This window comes from Rattus rattus, chromosome 9, assembly GCF_011064425.1.
Source record: "Rattus rattus isolate New Zealand chromosome 9, Rrattus_CSIRO_v1, whole genome shotgun sequence".
NCBI lineage: Eukaryota > Metazoa > Chordata > Mammalia > Rodentia > Muridae > Rattus > Rattus rattus.
The window spans coordinates 65,430,083-65,451,224 of record NC_046162.1 but is presented as its reverse complement, the minus strand read 5'-3'; the positions used below and the strand labels follow the sequence as shown (position 1 = coordinate 65,451,224).

The 21,142-nt window shown below is 51.5% G+C and overlaps 1 protein-coding gene across 5 annotated transcripts in view; it reads right to left on the bottom strand.

Moving 5' to 3' along the window:
• The window catches only part of Rbfox3 (RNA binding fox-1 homolog 3), a 438,537-nt gene that overhangs the window by 121,604 nt on the left and 295,791 nt on the right, over positions 1–21,142 (bottom strand). For 4 of the 5 annotated variants that reach the window (XM_032912140.1, XM_032912143.1, XM_032912142.1 and 1 more), the window contains exon 4: positions 5,492–5,531. The exons of the other annotated variant lie outside the window; for it this stretch is intronic. The gene's annotated coding sequence lies outside the window, so the exon portion shown is untranslated. The remainder of the gene's footprint in view (positions 1–5,491; positions 5,532–21,142) is intronic. 5 annotated transcript variants of the gene reach the window in all.

Below are 21,142 nucleotides of genomic sequence, written 5' to 3'. Positions count from 1 at the left end.
CAGTGGGTAAAGGTGCTTGGGGCTAAGCCTGATTACCTGAGTTCAATCCCCAGAACCTACATGGCAGGAGCAGGGAGCCAGTTCCCACAGCTGCCCTCTGATCTCCACATCCAAGCTATGGCGTGCGTGTCACCCCACCCCGAACAAACAAATAAAAGTAAACTATTTTAGGGTTGGAGAGATGGCTCAGTGGTTTTAGAGCACTTGCTGTTCTTACAGAGGGAAGGGCAGAGTTCAGTTTATTTATTTACTGAGCAGTTCACAACCACCTGCAGCTCTAGCCCCAGGAGATCTGACACCCTCTTCTGGCATCCAAAGGCACTTGAATACACATGGCACACACTCTGCATATACATATACCTAAAACCAGTGATTTTTAAAGGTAGACACAGGAGACCGAGGTACCCAGAAACCCCGCAAACAGAAGGCACCGAGGCAGTGTGTGGGCAGCAACCTCAAATCTCTACTTAGCTATGAAACATGAAACGAAGACTTTCTCAGACACTCAATAGACTTTCTCACAGAAAGTCCGAGAAGAGGAGCAGCCGAGGTCCACACTGAGACCACACAGAATGTGACTATGTGACGGTCTTAGTCAGGGTTCCTAGTGCTGTGAAGAGACACCATGGCCACAGCAACTCTTCTAAAGGACAATATTCAGTTGGGGCTCAGACGTTTGATCCATTATGGCTGTGGTGAGAAGCATGGCGGCACACAGGCAGCCGTAGAGAGGCAGACACGGAGGGGTAGCTGAGAGCTCTGCGTCTGGATCAGCAGGCAGCAGGGAGAGAGAGACGCTGGGCCTGGCTTGAGCATCTGAAGCCTCAAAGCCCGCCCCCAGGGAACACTCCCTCCAATAAGGCCACACCTTCTAACAGTGCCACTTCTCATGAATCTGTAGGGACCATTTTCATTCCAACCACCACAGCGACTCTTCTGTTCACCAAAATCCTGACCACTTGAGCAAAGGCTAGCAAAGGTGGTGTGTTACGTACAGCTCACTGCACGTATATGCGAAGTGCACGGTTACAAAGGCGTGGAGGTCCGGTGGGAGATGTGAAAACACTCTGGTGTAAGGCACTTAGGCTGCAGCGTGATGCGGGTTTAAACACCAGAAAGCACACAGACAGGCAGGATAGACGCGGAAGGGGAAATGCTTGCCGGAGAAACGCTTTCTGAAAGGGCAGAGCAAGGAGCTATGGTGTAGGAAGCCAAAGATGAGGTTAAACAAACAAACAAACAAACAAACAAACAAAACAAACAAGCAAAACCTCAGATCACTGAAGTAACACAAAAGAACACAGCAAAGACAAGGAAACGAAGAACAGGCGTGAAGAAAAAAAAAAAAAGACAATAGAATGATGGTTTCAAATAAAGCCACCCTGGTGTCTGAAAGTCATCGATGGAACTGAGTGAATAAGCGAAGAAGAAGCCACGCAGGGTTATGGCTGTAGGCACGGGGAAGAGCGTGCAGCATCCCACATTTAGTCTCCAATCCACAGATCTGGGGCTGGGGGGATGGAGAAAGTCAGAGAATAAGAGTTCCGACTGTCCTTGCAGGAGACTCAGGTTCAAGTCTCAGCACCTATAGGATAGCTGTAAGTCCAGTCCTGGGGGATCACATACACTTTTCTGGCTTTCATGGGCACCAGACACACATAATGTCACATAGATATCTGTGTAGAATATATATATGTGTGTGTGTGTGTGTGTGTGTGTGTGATCTTAAAATTAATTGGCTTAAACAGATGGCTCAGAGGGTAAAGGGCATTTTGCTGTCAAGCCGGATGACCTGAGTTTAATCCCTGGGACCCACATACTTCAGGGAGAGAAGTGACTCAGAAGTAGTCAGCCCTCTGATCTCCATTCACACACGTCCTAGCATGTACATGCATGCCGTCCACTGAACAAACAAGCAAACAATATAATAATAATAATAATAATAATAATAATAATAATAAACCTCCAGCCAGGCTGTGCAAGGTAGGAAGTAGGCGTGGACATCGAACACCCCACCTAACAGGAGGTTTTAAGACTTGCAACGACACGTGCATGTGAGCTCTCCTGTTCAGCCCTACACTGGCTGCATCCAGCGTTAAGGACCCCCCGATGAGAAAGTTCCATTGCTTTTGCCCACAGACAACACCCGCTCCTGCATAGAAAAGTCACACGGAACCTGTGAGAGGTGACAGGAGCCAGCAGCGAGTGAGTTCGGCAAAGCTGCGGGACACAAGATCAATACGTGAAGCACAGAAGAATTTGATCTCTATGTAGCTGCCGCCGCCACTGCCAGAGCTGGAACGGAAAAAGCCACTGAGGTAGCAAAAAGAAGCAAGACACGTGGGGATGGGTCTGCTGGAACGGAACGCACAGGGGCGCCGAAGGCGCTGAAGAGAGATGGAGGAGCAGCGTTCCAAGTGTGGAGACCGACCTTGTGTCAGACCAGGGAACTCACTAGTGTTGGATGTCAGTGATCCAGGGTGAGCCTGCTTGAAATCCTAGCAGGGTGTTTTCTCTTTCTCTCTCTCTCTCTCTCTCTCTCTCTCTCTCTCTCTCTCTCTCTCTCTCTCTCTCTTTCTTTCTTAACAGAATCTACATACTAGCTCTAAAATTCACACGGAAGTGTAAAGAGTCTACAATAGTCGATTCAACCTTAAAAATCGTTAGGTAGGCTCACACGAGGCCATATGTTTTGTAAATACACAATATCCTTTTGCACATAATCTCCCCCATACCCTGCTACCCTACCACATCCCAGTAGTCCACTTTAGTAATTTTCTCAATTCACATTTATTTATTTACTGCTGGATATGGTGAGGCCAGCTTGGTCTACACAGAGAGTTCCAGGACAACCAAGGCTACACAGTGAAACCCTATCTCATGATGTTTTATTTGTGTGTGTGTGTGTGCACGAGTGTGTGTGCGCACTTGTGAGCATGAGTTCCTAGGGACACACATGAGCTCCTGTAGAGGTCAGAGGACGACTTACAGGAGTTGCTTCTCTTCTTCTAGCATGACGGTCCTGGGGACGGACCTCAGGTGGTCAGGCTTGGTGGCAGGCTCTCCCCCTTGCTTCCCTGACAGCTGAACATGTATGATTTAATTTCTACATAAAACCCAGGACCTGTGAGTAGAAGAAGTCATGGCATATTTGCCTTTTAGAGACTGACTTAGTGTGATTAATATTTTGATAACCTTTTCTTTGTTTGCCGAGAAGGCTCTCACTATATAGCTCGGTCTGGGCTTGAGTTTGTTCTCCTCCTGCCTCAGCTTCATAGGCACTGAGATTGCAGGGCTGTGCCACCAGGCCTGGCGCCATTACAACTCTGACAAAGGTCAAAGAGCCAGAGCGTGACTTGAACTTAGGACGCCCCCTAAAGCGCTGTCCAGGGCGAGAAGGGTGAGCCACAGGAGCGGGGATCCCTGACTCCGTTCTGATAAAAAGCTGCTGAGTAGAGCCCAAGCAGTCGCTCCACAGACAGCCTGTGTGGCCCTGGCAAAGGAAGGCCAGCTTCCACAGGGACTCTTCCTCCTGTGGCAGCACTGACGTGGGAACCAGGGGTATCTTGGGGCGAAATCAGCACGAGAGACATCATGAGCTCGGCGTTCCTGAATCTGATGAGACGGTTTTTTGACATGCAGAAAACATTTGAGGCCCTTGCCACATGCCGTCTGCTGAGCTCGAATGCCCCTCATGTGGAAATTAATTACTATAGGAACAGCGTCAAGATGTGATTAGACCATAAAGGCTCTGCCCTCCTGGGGTGGGGGTGGGGAGAATTAGTAGCATTCTAAAAGGGGGAGTTGGGGGGAGCTGGGTGGCTCAGTGGGTGGTACAATAGCTCACAAACAAGAGGACATGAGTTTGCTCCCCTCTGCACCCACATGAAAGCAGGGTGTGGTGTCAGGTGACTCTATTCCCTATGTTGGGGAGGCACAGACTTCTGGAGCAAGAGGGCCAGCCAATCTAGCCGATCACCGATCACCGGGTTTAATGAGGGACTATCTTAAAAAATAAAGCCGAAGAAGATAGTCCAAGACTAATGCTGACCTTGGGCCTCCACGTGTGTGCTTAGGGGTGCGTGGGTCTGCATGTTCACATGCATACATACGTATAGCACACACAAACACATCCCAAACCCCAAATACAGGGCCAAGGTGCCTCCTTTTTTCTCTTGTCTTTTGACATCTCTTTAAAATAGCAGTAATTCCTCAGAGGCTGTCAGCACTTCAACAGTGGACGGCAACCTGAACTGTGAACTGCTAAGTTGGTCTCTTAAAAAACTATTTATTTTTATTTTTCGTGTATAATGTTTCCCCGAGGGTATGTACGCACAGCTTGCCTGGTGCCTACGGAGGCCAGTAGAGGGCGCTGGATCTCCTGGAACCGGAGTCTACAACTCACCATGTGCATGTTGGGAACTGAACCTGGTCTTGGGCAAAAGTAAGTGCTCTTAAATTACTGAGACTTCTCTTCAGCCCCTCACTCCTTTCTGAGACTGGGCCTCATGTAGCCCAGTGTAGCTTCAAACTCAACCAGCACTAGAGGAAGACCTTGAATTTCTGATTCTCTTGGCTCCATCCCCAAGTCCTAGGATTACAAGTGTGGCCCACCACACGTGTTGAAGTTCTGGGGATGGAACCCATAGCCACATGCATTGCAGGCAAGCGCTCTGCCTACTGAGCCTCATCCGGGCTTTTTTAAATTCTCTTTTTGCATTGCTCAGCACTAGGTATTCGGTGACGGAATCACCACCGGCTCAGACTCAACCTCAGACCCGAGACTCAACAACAGGAAGCTCCGCCCCAGACCCAGGAGCTCGCTAGCAGTAAGCCCCGCCCCCAGGCTCACAGGCGTGTGGTCGGAGGTGGGGCTAGGCTGAAAAGTTCCACCTAATTTTGTTCACAACCAATCTCCATCCTTTAGACAGCATTCCTCCCCCACTTCAAGTAAAACTTTTTTTGTTAACTCCATGAAGAAGAGGAGTTGCTGGTGGAGGGCGAGCCAAGAAAAGCACCGGATGATTTAGCCTCTCACAATGTCTAGCCTCCTAGTGAGGGTTGAAACTGAGCTGGCTTCCATTATTCCCAGCTCCAGGAGAGAGGAGTTAGACAGTGGGATCTAGGACTGCGCTGCCCACGCGGCATAACTGGGACCGGGCGGGATGGGGAGTCAGTGAGGGGTGGGGCGAGGAAGGATCGGACCTTGTTTCTTGGGTAGGTCGGAGTTGCCTAAGAACATCTGGACTGTTGTCCAGCTCTTTTAGGCTTCTCTGCCCACGAGCCTCCTTCCTCACAAAATTCAAACCTATCTCCCGGGGGACGAGAGAGGAGTTATCGAAATTTCCCAGCCATCCCTCAATCTTTCCCTCCCTCTAGCCAGTGGGAAACCCCAGCAATTCCTGGCTCTCACCACCAACAGCTCCTGAGATGTTCAACATGCTCATATCTGTCAAAAACCATTCAGGAAGAAAAGAGAAAGTCTTTATACCTTTTATTCAGCCAATTTTCCCGGAGGCGCTCTGGGCTCTCTAAGAAAAGAGAAAGAGAAAGCAGAGAGAATTACAATCAGCCTGGCCCTTGTGCATCTGGAAGCCGGGTGCTGCTGGCTTAGGGGGAGGGGGAGGGAGAGGGGGAGGCGGGAGCACCCTCTCCCGGGAGGAGGAAGCCTGCCCAGGTGAGAAGGGTTCTGCAGCATTTCAAGTTTAGCCGGAAGTCAAGGCATCATTTAAGGTGCAAAGGCAAACAAGCAGGGGTGTCACCCGCCCTTCCTAAACTTCAGTCTCCTGCAACTCTGAGGTGTTTCCGTTGTTCCCTTTCTTTCTTGCCCCCTCCCCCGTCCTCCCCCCACCCCCGCTCTAAGCGATCTTGAGTTCATCTACAAATGCCCAGTGTGTGGATGGTTTAAACAGGATATTCATTACCAACGTGGGCTTCTATTGTTACAAGGCAACTAGTATGCGTGGTATGAAGAGTATGCGGGTCATTGCCCCCATGTGATCATCTTATGCAAATTAATCCTAATACCTACGAAAGGTTGATCTACAAGCAACTATTGTGCGCTGTTTGAAGTTAGGTACAGCTTCTGGTAGCTTCCATCAGCAGGAGTGATTTGGAACTGAGGATAGACAGTCGTGGACTGTACTCATTCACACTGTCATCCACGGCCCTGTAGCCAAACACTCACAGAGGAGATTCATGGGCTGAGGGGTTCGCACTTGTTCTGATCCCCAACTCCAACATCTCAGGAGGATACTTGGGAGCTTAGAAACAAACTAAGTGTGTGTGTGTGTGTGTGTGTATGCATGCGTGTGCACACACATGCGTGCCTGTGTGTGTACATGCCTGTGTGTATATGTGTGTGCACCTGTGTGTGTGTGCGCGCCTCTGTGTGTGCATGCATTTGTATATCTGCAAGTGTACACACTATGTGTTCCTTGCTGCTAAACGTAGATTTCCCTTGTGTGTTTTTGTGACGTCTCAGAATTACCTTTGCACACAGTTTTGGAGCACTTGTGATCACAGTCACCGCAGTTGGCACCTTGGCTGTTTTCCAAAGCACAGGTCTGAGTATCCACAGTGTTACACTGCCCTCTCCACTTCCTGCTTCTAGAATGTTCCCACCTCTTCCAAAAGCCCGTGTGTGTGTGTGTGTGTGTGTGTGTGTGTGTGTGTGTTGTTGTTGCTGCTGTTTTAAGTTTTATTTATGTGTATGTCTTTTGCTTGCTTGTTCGTATGTTCACCACATGTGTGCAGAGCCCTGGGAGGCCAGAAGAGGGCGCCAGATCTTCTAGAACTGGTGCTATGTGCTGTTGTGAGCCACCTGGGTGTGGATTCTGGGAAGAAGGAAGTGCTTGGGGCTGCAGAGGATCCTCTGCTTGTCCAGAGACCCAGGTCCGTTCCCAGCACCCATCCATAACTCCAGTTCTAGGACATCTGTCATCTTTTGATCTTCTGAGGTATGAGACATGTGGTGGTTTGAATAGGTTTGGCCCCCACAGATTCATATATTTGAATGCCTGGCCATAGACAGTGGCACTATTAGGAGGTGGGGCATTGTTGGAGGGAGTATGTCATTGTGTAGGTGGGCTTTGAGGCCTCCTAAGCTCAGGGCCCCCATAGTGCGGAGGAGAGCCTCCTCCTGGCTGCCTTTGGATCAAGGTGTAGAACTCTCAGCTCCTCCTGCACGCTGCCGTGCTCCCCCACCCCATGACGACAATGAACCGAACCTCTGAAACTGTAAGCCAGCCCCGATTAAATGTTTGCCTTTATAAGAGTTGCCTTGGTCATGGTGTCTCTCCACAGCAATGAAACCCTAACTAAAACAAGGCATACACACATATACACGCAGGCAGACCGCTCACACACATGTAGTCAAATAATAATAAATAAATCTAAAGATAAAATAAAAACAGTAGAAAGCAGAGTGTGTTCTTGTCTACTGAGCCAGCTCTTCAGCCCCGTATGTGGAATTTTTTTTTTTAACTTAGCGGAAATAAGATGAAGTGAAGCATTCCTGGGCTGAGAGGTAGTTGGACTGAGCATCTTTCTTGAGCTCTAGAAAAATTACCGTCATTATCTCTATCCACACTGCCATAAAGAGAAGGTGGCTGTGGGCATTTATTTTGCATAGGCATGCCTCATCCAGCCCTCTTCACAGACAGAGGGCCCTTTCTTCCTCTTCCTACTTTTCATAAGAAAAAAAAAATGAGGTCTAAATCGATATTATACCAGCCCAGTTCTCCACTGTGACCCCACCCTCACTATGGCCCCAGCCCAACCACTGCGGCCTCTCGCCCTCTCGCCTCAAGCACCGAGGCCTCACTCCAAGCACGGAGGCCCCGTCCTCAGCCCTGTGGCCCCACCCCAAGCCCTGAAACCCCACCCCAAACACTGTGGCCCCTCCTCCAAGCACTGAGCCCCATCCCAAGCACCGAGGCCCCGTCCCAAACATGAGGCCCCGCCCCAGCCCTGTAACTCCACCCCAAGTTCTGCAGACCCACCCCCAATCACTGTGGCTCCGCCCCAATCACTGTGGCCCCACCCCCAAGCACTGAGGCCCCCACCTCCAAGCACTGTGGCCTCTAGCATCCTTCTCCATGGGAAACAAGAATGAAAATGGGCTTGGCTGACTCTCTACTGGAATCTGTAAATCTCCATGGTAATGCCTGGCTGTTTCATGAGCAACCCACCTAAGAGTCACAGTCAGGAGGGCTGCAAGCCCAGGGGCAGCTGGTTTTGAACTAGGCACTGGGAAGGGCATCACCGAGGAAGTCCACCCAGGTACGATGACAAAGGCTGCTTTGGCTCTTGAAGTGTTTTCACGTTTGGAAGGCACTTCGAAGAGAGCCATCCATTTTGAAACAAGATGGATGGGTTGAGTGGCTCCCACCAATTGCTGTCTCTTTCAAGTCCGGGGGCTAGTCTCAGTGCTGACTGAATTAATTCATAAGGGGACTTGTCCTCCCAACTCAGTATGATTTCACTGTGTTCACCTCAGCCCTGAAGCACAAATATGGCCAGGGAGGCTGGGTCTGCAGCCACATCTTGAGAAAGGGAAGACCTGCCCTGCTGGGGTTGTGCGAAGTCAGGTCTGACAGGAGAGCTAGGGAAGACAACCTCCTCTTCCCTGTACCCCTTTCCCTCAGCTGGCATCCCCCCTATACCTGTGCCGGATCCCTGGGATCCCCAGTCTCTAGGTAATGCTGGCAGGGATAAGCAAGGTAAAGTGCTGTCCCGCTGTCCCGGGCCTGACTGTCCAGTTCTGAGTCACTCACACTGCGGGACAGCTGAACATGTCTCATGGCATGTCTCTTAGTCAAAGTCAAATATTTCAAAGCCAACTATTTGGCACATGTATATGGACCCAGGACACACTGAGAGGCTTGGAGGCTGGCACCCTTCTCCATCTCCTCAAAGCTTCTGCGTTTGGAGAGCAGCAGGACTGGATGGATAACAGGGAGGCTGCTGAGTCAAATGCTTCCATCAATGTGGCAGCTGGGTTCATTTTCCCAGTTCCTAGGCATAGCCTGTTTATCTCCTGTCCTCCAGCCAAGTCTCCAGAGTCACAGAATTCCCCATTCTCTCTGGATGCCATACTGCACAAGCAGGAAGCTGGTCCCATACAGATCTAGCCTCTGAGCCACACGAGGACACGTCACCCTGGGCCGGGGTCTTGCTGTGTTAGACTGAATGTGGGTTCCACCCTGAGCTTAGCGTAGCCCACCTTCTAGCGGTCCATTGTGACACCTCACCTTGCTTGTCTGTCCCATCTGCCTGATCCTGGGAAGGGAGGAGCAGGGTGTAGCCGTATGTACCTCCTTGACCAGTTCTGATGTGTGGACAGTGCTCAGCTTCTCTAGTGAGTGACTCTCAGTCACTCACAAGACAGACAGTTATGGCCATGTTGCCTCGGTGAATCAGGTCCAAGGGCAGCTGCGGACACACTGTCCACCAAATCCCACCAGAGCCAGTCAACAGGCTCTAGGGTTATCATACTGTCACACTGCTCCCTGGCAGGGTCTACAGGTAAATCTGGGGGCTAATGACATTCAGCTCCCTCTGTGGGGAGCCTGGTCAGGCAGAAGGCTCCCTGATGGGCCAGCTCTTCAATGAACTCCTGCTGGTGAGACTGTCCCACACTGTAGAGGTCACGTCTTAGAGGCGCTGGTGTCTCTGCAGCCTGGCACGGAGGCTGTTATAGATGGGAGGCGGGGTGTGGGTATCTGCTGAGTGGACCAGCAGATGAGTGTTTGCCTGTGGAACCAGAGCCTGGCTCCTATGTTGAATGTGGGATCAGCTCCGTTCAGAGGAGTGTGCATTGTCAGTGAGTGCATGCTTGCACGACCTCCCCCTCCAATCCAGCCTCCAGCTTCTGCTCTTCCCCTCCTCCAGGGCCTTTCCTGGAAACACCCCTGGACACCCGCCCTTTCTGCTCTATCTAACACCACCCACAGCACAGAGGCCTCCAGATAAAGATCCTTGCGAATTGCAATTCGGAGGAGGATGCCTGCTCACGGGGGCGGGGTGGGGAAGGGGGAGCTACTCGAGTATCTTTGCATCTCTAGCACCTTTCTTCCTCCCCAGCAAGGTGCCCACTTGGTGGATCGAGGGTGGGAGTGAGAAGGCCTAGGAGCAGACTGTGATTGTTATGTCGCCATTTTTTTTCCTGGTAGGGTGCCCACATGTGAATCTGAGGGTCACCATTTGATGCACAGGTGTGGCCCCTCAGCCCCCCAACCTTTGCTTTCAGTTTCTACACAGCCTTAGAGGGACAGCGTAGGCACCAACCCTGTGGCTGCGCTGGGGTAGACATGGCTGGTACCCTTGGGTACCTTGGCAGCCCCCTTTGCTGCTCTGAAGTAGATTTATGTGGTGCCCTGTGAGTTTCTGCAGTTGGCAAGGAGACCCCCCTGCTGGGATGGGCCGTGACCGTCACAGACTGTTCAACAGACCTCTCTCTAATGATCCTGGTCCCCTTTAGGTGAAGGAGCCGCCCGGAGGCTACAGAAGGCACTTACAAACCTCCTTTTGTGGTGCTTTGGATTTTATTAAACGATCCATTTCTGCTCGATCCCCGAGGGGAACTGGAGGTGAAGGGCGTAATTTTATAAATAAAAAATTAACCAGAGGTGGCTTAACTACAACCTTGGGTGGTGGCGATCATCGTGACGGGGGAAGCCATGTTGACCTAAGGCTGCTTTCTTTTTCTTCTGAGGAGAACTCACCTGTAGGCAGCTGGAAGCAGGTGTGGAAGGGGAGGGGAAGAGTAGGTCCCTCACTTGTGGCCCTGTTCCATTGCCAGGGGCATTGGGAGTTTTTGAAGTTTCTGGCCACCAGGCTGCGTTGAGCTCTGAGCACACAGGTGTATATGGGTCTGTATAGGAAACTCTCCTTAGGGGAATCATCAGAGCAGCAGGGATTTGGAGATCCCAGCCTCCTCTCTAAGGAAGCCCGGTAGGATTCAATAATCCGGTGGTCCCCTAATTCCACATCCGTCTCCCTCTAGGCTCCTCCAGGTCCCCAACTTTCTTAGTGTGCAGTGAGACTTGAATGGGCACTACTATGGACCTGCAGCAGCACTGGCTGAGGCCACTCCACACGGCCAGGGACTGTGCCCCTCTGAGACTACACTCTTAATGAAATCATTATGTGGTGGGTGGGTGCTAGAATCGTTTCCTGTTTCTAAATGACAAATCTGACACTCAGCAAGCACTACGGGCAGTGTAGGCTAGAGCTCGGTTTCCTCTTGTCCAGATGCTCACTCCGGGCTGTTTGCTCTGTGTGGGTCTTGCCAATATGGAGCCTGCAGCATCAGCTAGTGTGTGGAGAGTAGACCTACCTTTCCTTGGGACAGATTCTGCATTCAACCTGATCATCACTGGTTCCATCTCTGATCACTGCAGGCCGAGGATGTGAGCAGCCTTGGGACCTAATACAGCCCACAACCTTCTTTCTGTTTGCAACAACCTGGGCTGTCTTTACTCTGAGCATCTGAAGACAGCCGATTCTTCTGCTAGCTTGGACTCTGCAAGGCCTGAGTGCTGTAACCAGTGGCCGCGATATAGACCGGAGGAACTGGATGCTGTCAACTGCTCCTGCTGCACATGGGGCCCTGTTGGAGGGATGCAGCCAGCTGGCACCTTGTACCCCAGTTTCTCTTTTGTGTCCACTGAGCCAAACACAAATCTGTGGATGGAAGAGAGCTCCCCGATCACAGCGGCGGGTGGGAAGCAGCTGAGGGGGGCTAACGGTTTCTAAGCTAGACCATGGATATTACTGCGGATTGTATCCAGCTCTCGTCACCAAGGCATAGCACTGGGCCATTTCAGGTCTGCAGTTGTCCCCTGGTCCTTCCACACATGGATGAAAGGGATGCCAGCCAGCCACTCTGGGGAGGAGAGTGTCTCTCACACATTTGTGTCTACCCGGAACCCCAGCCTGTGACCTTATTCGGAAATGTGGTCTTTGTAGATGTAACTGCTTAGCTTGACACTGACTGGGGGTGAGCCCTGCTCGAATCACTGGTGTATTTACAAGAAGAGGAGATGACACAGAGACTCTTAGACAGGAAGGTGGAGGGAGAGGCCCGGGTGAGTGGAGGAAGGGAAGCCAATGCCATTCAGAGAGGCTGGCAGAGTCTAGGAAGGCTCTTCCCCTAGAGTCCTCAGGTAAATCTAGCCTTGCCCAGCCTCAGCTCCAAAGTCTGCCTTTCTTTGCAGCTTCTGGGTCTAGACCTGGGAAGTAAAATGTTTCCTCTAGTTAGGCCGCCCAGTTTCCGCTCAGGATGGCCTGCTCCACCACTCTTCCCTGTAGACTTCCAGGCAACCCCTTTAATGGGAAGCTACATAGGAGTTGTCTCTGATGGAGCAGGAGCCCCAGGGAAATTCCCTCAAGGAGTACTTTGTGGATTATTTTTCTCTACTATGGAACGGCACGTGTAATGTTTGGTGTCGTGCCCATTTCCTGGTGTTTGAAGCCCGTGCAATCATGGTCATCATCTCTACAACTCGTCATCTTTTTAACAGTTAGAGGCTGAAGTCCATCCTCCTCTCCTGGCTCCTGGTAACTCCCGTTCTACTTTGTTTCTCTTTTAAATTATACTTATTTGTCCTGCAGGTGTCCCATCCCTCCAACAGTGCCCCATATGCAGCAGGAGCAGTTGACGGCATCACTCGAGCACACATGTGTGCGCACACACACACACGCACACACACATATGCACACATACACACGTGCACACGCACACACAAACACATGTACACACATGCACACACACATGCACACATACATGCACATGCACACGCAAGCAAGTGCACACACTCATGCCTGGGCACACATGTGAAAATCAGAAGATAACTTGTCAGCTTGTTCTGTTCGACAAGTGAGTCCTGGGATGAGCCTCCACAGCCTGAATCCACCCTCTGAACCTTCTCACTCCCCTCTACTTTCTGTCCCTGTATTTGATAGCCCTAGGATCCCGTTATGTTTTGAATGCAACAGGTTCCCCTACGAGCTCACAAGTTTGAACGTGTGGTCCAAGCTAGAGGAGTTGTGTTGGGAGTCATGAGATCCTTGGGATACAGGGCCCAGATAACCCTCCATTCTTCACCTTGTGGCTGGTGAACACAGACCACTGGGGCAGGCCTTGAGGGTTATATCCCAGTCCTACTTCTCATCCGACTCTGCCCCCTGTGTGCCAATGTGTGCAGAACTGGGGTGCAAACTCCGCCTGCCATGATAGACTGTATCCCTGAAACCAGGAGCCCAAATACTTCCCCCCTGAGGCTACTTCCATCAGGCATCTAGTCACTGTGAGAAAGACAGCCTGAGTGCTCCTGTGACCACCGGGCTCATATAGAAACCAGTGCACCCCTGTAACCATATAGAAATCAGTGCACCCCTGTAACCAGGCTCATATAGAAACCAGTGCACCCCTGTAACCAGGGTCTTATAGAAACGAGGTCACTTCTGTAACTGGGGTCAGATAGAATTTGTTCTTTTGCATCTGGTGTGTCACTACCGATGATCTCCTCAGGGTTCATTATGAGGTAGCAGGTGTCAGTCAGGGTTTTTTCCTTTCTAGTGGCCACACAATCTTTCCCAAAATAACAATGCACTTGGTGAACCCATCCTTCTCTCTAGAGCCCATCTGGATTTTCAGTTACCTTTTAATACAGCGAGTCTGGTAACTGGCCACACTCCCCACTTTGCTTTTGCGACGAGTAAGTTCAGAAAAGACGTTAGAGGCTCAAATTTGCTATTCAAAGGCCACTTTTAGCCTGGTTTCAGAGTCCAGTCTTTCCAACACTCTGACTCTGATTCCAAGAACTGACTCCATGAGGATACAACAACAGATGCCAAACACAAACAGAAAGGTGGGCATACAAGTTATAGGTGGTCCACAGGGTCAGTGGGCACCATGCTGGGAGAGAGGTACCCAGCCCTGACACCTTGCTGTCTAGGCATGCGTACTGCCATAATGTGTGTGAGGGATGCAGTCCCCACTTCCAGGGAGCTCACGCTGGATCTGCAGACACCGCCCTGTCTGCCCTGCAGTTTCTTAGCTCATCTCCCTCTTTGGCGATTTCTTGTCAAACAGAAGACAAGAGACTGGCTGTACAGTCTACACAATCCAGTGGCAAGGAAAACCCTGCTGGGTTGGAGCTGCCTGGCCGCACTCTCCTGACTATGATTTCTTTAATGCAGAAGGAGGGCTCTGGGGGCTGTTTGAGCTCCCTTCCATGGAGCTGGGCTCTGCACACCTAGTGTTCTTCCCCACACTCAGCTAAAACACCTCAATGTTGGACACATCTGAGCAGTTGTCCAGTCTCTACTTGGCGGGCACATTTTGCTTCTTGTCCCCCTTGTTTCTTTTAAAAACATGCCTTTCTCCAAGGCACTGGACTAGCCAGGACAGTGTCCCCAACTGCTGTTAGGATGGGTGTGTAGGCCATGGGCCTTTGAGGTCCTGATGGCATCCCCTGGGAGGTGCCTTTTGGGAACTGGGGTCTACTCATCTCTCACCTCGGGGTGGGCATTGCTTACACTCTGAGCATCTTCACTGGGGGGTTGGGAGGGATGGAGGTTTTATTAATACTCAGGGCAAGGTTTGAAATATAGTCTGGTGGTGGCATGCTTACTTAGCATGCCTGAGGTCCTAGCTTAAATTCCCAGCACGACAGACAGACAGACAGATAGACAGACAGACAAATAAACTCTAACGCAAGGCAGATAGAACCTTGCAGTATGCACACCACCAGGGCACGCAGGCTTCTTTGATGAGCATGTTTTGGTATCAATAATTTAGATGTGGCCTTTCTCCTTTGGGAGACTGGGAAAATCTCATTTCCTAAGCAAATCCCCCCAAGAAACCACCTTATTAACTCCTCTGAGAAGTCCGAAAATCTGTCTCAGTTGACAAACCCATGCAATGAAAGTTGAGAATGGGGCTTAGTGGGGAGAAAGTTGTATGTAGCCACCCTAGACACTGGGGGAGGGGGAGACAGACAGCCCAGGTCTGGGGATGGCTCTCAACCTACCTTGTGTGGTGCTAAAGGGTGGTCACAGGGAACATGCACAAGTTGTTTGAATTTAAACAACTAGACCACCACTATGGCATTAGGTAAAACTTCCCAGATATAAACTTGGAAAGAGACAGGGGACTTGGAGTCTGCAACTCCTCCAGCCCCTGAGGAAAAGAGGGAGAAGTATCGTGGGTCTGGTATGCCAAGCCTGTCTCCCTTCAGGCGGAGACCCTCTACCAGTCCAGCAATCTCTTTACCTCCAGGGCTCTTGGGTTATTCATTTGTACAGTGGTGCAAACATGTGTGCCTCTGTGTGTGTGAATGTGTCTGAGTGTGTTTGAGTATGTGTGTGAGTGTGTCTGTGTGTGTGTGTGTGTGTGCATGTGTGTGAGTATGTGTGTGTGCATGTGTGCCTCTGTGTGTGTGAGTGTGTATGAGTGTGTGCGTGTGTGTGAGTGTGTTGTGAGTGTGTGAGTGTGTATGAGTGTGTGTGCATGTGTGTGAGTGTGTTGTGAGTGTGTGAGTGTGTGTGAGTGTGTGAGTGTGTGTGAGTGTGTGTGAGTGTGTGAGTGTGAGTGTGTGTGTGTGTGTGTGTGTCGCAGGGGGAAGGTCAGTCCTCAGATACCACATTTGCATTGCACTCGTTTGCACCATGAGTTCTGTCTTCCCGGAGTGTGACGCAAACCTGAGGGAAAGCAACGTCACTTCCATAAGGTAGACTGTACCCCGACCTTAGCTAGTTTCCCTGGACACTAGGAATTGTGACAGAACCAACAGCAACTGCTGGGTGCCAGCCTTACCCAGGCTTGCATGGTCTTTGCAGGACACTTTGCAAATCTTATCCAATCCTAGTGACCCCTGCTAGGTGATGCTTCAGCCTTTAGGCACCTGTGAGGGGCAGGGGTTCAAGTCCCACCAGGGCCATTGGGCTTAAGCATCTGTCTTATGGGGGGATTTCATCAGTAACTTTTCTTGTAGTTGTGACAAAATACAAAAGCGACTAAAAGAGGTCACAGTTTGAGGGTACAGTCCATTGTAATGGGGAGGGGGGCAGCACGAGCTTGAGAGTTATTCACATGGTATCCGCAGCAGGAAGTGGAGAGAGATGATTCCTGGGGCTCAGCTCACTTCTTAATCCACCAACCTATGGGATGGTGCACACACACTCAGGGTGGGACTTTCCACCTTCATTCAAATCCATATTATCCCTCACAAACAAGCCAAGTCGTTTTTCTTCTAGGCTATTCTAGATCCTGTGATGACCACCAACCACAGAGACTGAGGTTGGAGGAGTACTCTAAGGGACCAGCAAAGCAAGCCAGTATCCAGTCTTTAAGCAGGCCATACCTCTGTGGCTTCCTTTCCGGTCTCAGAGTCCTGCAGGCCCAGCAGGCAACCCAAGGCCCAATGGCTATTGCCCATCTTCTGCTAGAGGGCTTGTGAGTTTCCACAGCCCAAGGAGGGTCTTTGCCAGTGTGGACAGAGCTGCTGCAGTGCGGCTGCCCCCGTCCCATCAGCAACACGCTTGCCCCCTCCTGCCGCTGACACAGTACTCCCGAGACTACCCAGCCCTGCAAATCCACCTCTGAAACGACAGAGGAGCCTGAGGACCAGAGCAGCCTCTGCTGTGGTCGGGCTGCTGGCAGCTACAGCGTGGTGCTCAGATCCCAGAGCTAATGTTTGTGCTTGGGCTGCAGTTTGAGCCACGTAGAGTTGCTGAGCTGCAAGCAAAGTCGGGACCTGCTGCTAACCACTCCCTCTGGTCAGTGCATCCTGGGCACTGGGCTCCAGTTCTGCCACTCCAGCTGCCTTTGCTTTTGGCGTGTGAGCCTGGCTGCCCAGGAGGGCGGCCCTCCCCGAGCTAGCTCATTCGTTGAGCCTCCTAAGAGTCAGTCCGGGAGTGTGCTTGCCTCTAGTGCAGGACTCCACTATTCTAGGATGCTGTTCAACCCTTTTAGGGCCAGGTACTAGATATTTCAAGATAACTGCTGATGTCAAGAGTCTGCGGCAAATATTCAATCCGGCCAATCAAGCGCGCGGTGGTTCACCTGTCCTATCCTTACAACCATAGGGTAGGCTCTTACCTGTGTCCCCCGTTCCGTCTGCCCCTTCACACTAACTAGCCTAGTACCCTCCCACGTAGCCGAGGCTATGCTGCCACTCCTGAAATCCTCCCATAGTCTGAGCATCTTACCACATAGAGAAAAACAAACACCCAACACACTCAATCCCCACCCCACCCCCAATGAGCCTGGAACTGAGGAGAAAACTCAGTCAAAAAAGCGCTTGTCTCACAAGCCTGAAGGCCTGAGGTTGACTCCCCCCAGAATGCACATACAAAAACGCAAGGTGTGGTTGTCCGTGCTTGGAACCTCGGCACTAGGGAGGCAGAGATGGGAAGGCTCCTGGGGTTGTTGGCTGGTCAGCTTAGCCTAACTGGTGAGCTCCAGGCCAAGCAAAGCAGGTGGGGTGACGTCTTTGAAAATGACATGAAATTGTCCTCTGCCCTTCACAAGCAAGTACACACACGGGCACATGCACTTAGATCTGCACTTACAAATATCAACACACACACACACACACACACACACACACACACACAGAGTTTTTAAAAGCTTGGTAAATCTCCCCCCAGTCCCCTGCCCCTGCCACCACACCTGCTAGCAAGCCTCTAAGGATCAAGACTCCTGTAAGACAGTCAGCTTTAAGGGATAGCATTCAGAGCCTCCCTGGGGACAGAGAACAGGTTAGCTCTTAGTTTAGCTTGGAGTCACTGCAGAGCCACCTTAGGGGGAAAAAAAACCCTAATTCACTTTCAGGATTAACACGTCTGTGCCCATCAGTTTCAGGTCTTCTGCAAAGGGTGTCAGAAGTAAGAGGCAAGCGTGGATTTTTTTTTTCTCTATCAAACCCGGATCCCGGTGCCCGTCTGCCTGCGACTAACCCACATGGACAAGCAGCTAATTTGCAGACGGTGCCTGGATTGACAGCTCCGTTTATTTAATAACGGATAGCTCCTGTCTCTCAGGCTTCTGCTCACATACAAAGTCTTCGCTGAGACGGAAAACATGATAAATTGTGGATGTGTTTACTCTTACAGTCCCAAGGCCCCGGGGCTAATGGTCAGAACTTCAGATGATAATAACAACGGAAACAACCTTTTGGGCTGTTCTTTTGGAAAAGTCTCTAATGAGGACAGTTAAGTAAGCAGATAGCAGCGTGTGGGTGGCGATGTCCCTGTGGGTGGATTTACTTTCGTGGCTGTTCAACACTGCACCGGGATTCGCCTCGCTGGGTAAATGTGGGGTGGGTTTCATACATCCTGACTCTTGGTTTTGAAGAAATAACGGGGTGGGTACACACCCAGGAAAGGATCCCATACTGGGCACCCTTAGATGGATGCTTCAGGGTGTCTCTAACACCAGCCCAGCCTCCTTAGCCAGCATCCCTGACTCGGCTATTCATGGGATGCATCCTTTGGACTTGGACAATCAGCCGTGTGCCTAGGTGTCTTAGTTAGGGTTTTACTGCTATGAACAGACAACATGACTAAGGCAACTCTTATAAGGATAACATTTAGTTGGGGCTGGTTTACAGGTTCAGGGCTTCGGCCTGTTATCATCAGGGTAGGAGCGTGGCAGTGTCCATGTGAGCATGGTGCCTGAGGAGCTGAGAGCTCTACATCTTCATCTGAAGGTTGCTAGGAGAAGGCTGGCTTCCAGGCAGTTAGGAGGAGGGTCTTAAAGCCCACCCCACAGTGACACACCCACTCCAACAAGGCCACACCCACTCCAACAAGGCCACACCCACGCCAACAAGGCCACACCCACTCCAACAAGGCCACACCCACTCCAACAAGGCCACACCCACTCTAACATGGTCACACCCACTCCAACAAGGCCACACCCACTCCAACATGGTCACACCCACTCCAACAAGGCCACACCCACTCCAACATGGTCACACCCACTCCAACATGGTCACACCCACTCCAACATGGCCACACCCCCTAATAGTGCCACTCCCCGGGTCAAGCATATACAAACCATCACACTAGGCTTCAACCTGCTGCAAATGTACTTTTTGAGAGCGCCTACAGGTAAATGTTCAGCCCAGTATTTTTGGGACCTCATACCAATCTCTAGTCACTGCAGGTCAGTGGCGGGGGGCGATTCGGCCCCAGCTTTAGTCATTGGTTGTCTTCGTGACTACTGATTAAGAACCCCAAGTTCAGAGTCTCTAGTCATACCCACTTCCCACCCCAGTCCCCAGGCCACCTACATTGTCCCCCGGGTCCTATCCACTCTCCTATCTTAGCATCTTCTGTGCTTGCCAGCGCCCTTCTCTTGCTAGAGTGGTAACACAGCATCCCTGGCCTTGATCCTAGCTCAGATCCCTCTGTCTGTCCCCAGCCCAGCAGCCACTGTGGATCCATTCCCAGTTCGACGCAAACATCTGTTGATTCCCCACTATGCTTGGTCATGTTTCAGATCTTTCTTCTCCCAGCCCCTTCGACCCAACGCACTCATCACAGAACAATCAGGCAGCCTGAGGGGTGTTCTTGTCTCCCTCTTTCAGTGCAACCCAAGCCTGGTAGCTGTACTGTCTCCCAGGCATAGCCCTCTCTCTTTGGCTGGCCCACAGCCCACACACATCACTCTTCCCCCGGTGGCTCTGGCCACCCTTCCCCAACCCCACAGCCTCTCCTCCAGTGGGCATCTGAGGGATCTGACCATAGCCCTCTTCTCATTCCTGTAACGCTCTCTCCCATGAGACATCCTCAACGTGCTGGCATCAGTTCCACCCGGCTTGCCATAATGTCTAACTTGGCAGTCCCAACTGGGACTCTGAGGGCCAGGCCTAACCCTCAGATACCTCCAGCTCGTTATGTTCACCTGGGTGCCACAGTTCCAACCCAGCCAAGGTCACAGTCCTGGACTATCACCAAGAATATTGAACGGATCCCTTTGTCAGCCCACAGAGCCATCTCTGACCAGACGAGCCCGTTGCCAGGGTGTTCCTGATCCCTCAGTCCATCGTCACCACCGCCGAACCCTCATTCTATCAGCCGGACCTCCAGGGTCCATCTGTAGCCAGTCTGTGCCCCTGGCCACCATCTTCCCCTGGACCCTCAACAGTATCACCTCCTAAGAGTCCCCGCTGTGAGGTGAGGTCAGCGCTGACACACCACATCCGCACTGTCTTAGCCGGCTAGCAATTATTTGATCCTTTGGTCGGTACCTTCCCTCTTCAGTGTCACAATTCAGAAGCAGAAAACTGAACTTTCTGACCCCCCCTCTTCCCCCAGCAACGCCCGTGCATGCACCTTCTGGGCAGGCTGCAGGGATCTGTTGGAAGCCCCTCGGCTACAGCAAGGCCTACCCTCCTCACCTTTTGTGCCTGTGCCTGAGAGAACACTGATGTGGTGGGTGACACCAAGCTGTTCGCCAAGTGCCCTTCGTGTGGCCGGGGACTGGGGTGAGACCTGCTGACTACCTTAGCGCAGCTTATGGAACAACTCCTGCCGGAGGGAGCAAAGGCCACCATGTCAGGGATCTCCTAGCCTCAGGTCAAGGCAGGCTTTCCTTCCATGGCTCGCCATGAGGCATGCCTCCCAGTCTGTACTCCCCAAGACCTCCCTCCCCAGGGTCTCGGAAGACAGGGCACTTGGCCCAGCTTCTCGATGACTGCCAGATCCTGTTGCCCAAGCTCTAACCCCACCTGGAGCCTCCTGCTTCTACTTTCAAGCCCTTGGAGCTCTCAACTCCTGGTTACCCCTTGCTCCCAATTGGGATGTGTGGAGGGAACCCTTTCTTCCCAGGTACCTGTGGCAAAACTGCTACCTAGCAACTCTGGCCCCCCCGATTGACGAGGTCCCCCTGAGATTACATGTATGTGGAGAGGGCCACAGCTGCTGTGGCTTCCCCTGGGAAGTACGAAAGGTCAGCCTCCGTGTTCAGGAAGAGAATATCCCTGCTGCTATGCCCTAGTCCTGGAAGGGACAGCCATGTTAGTCGCAGGGCTAGTGGGATTAAACACAGGTAGGATAAAGGCTCCTGGATATCTGGCATTATATTTGCGGCACCAAGGCTGTGTTGTCCTGTGGCCTGTGGGTG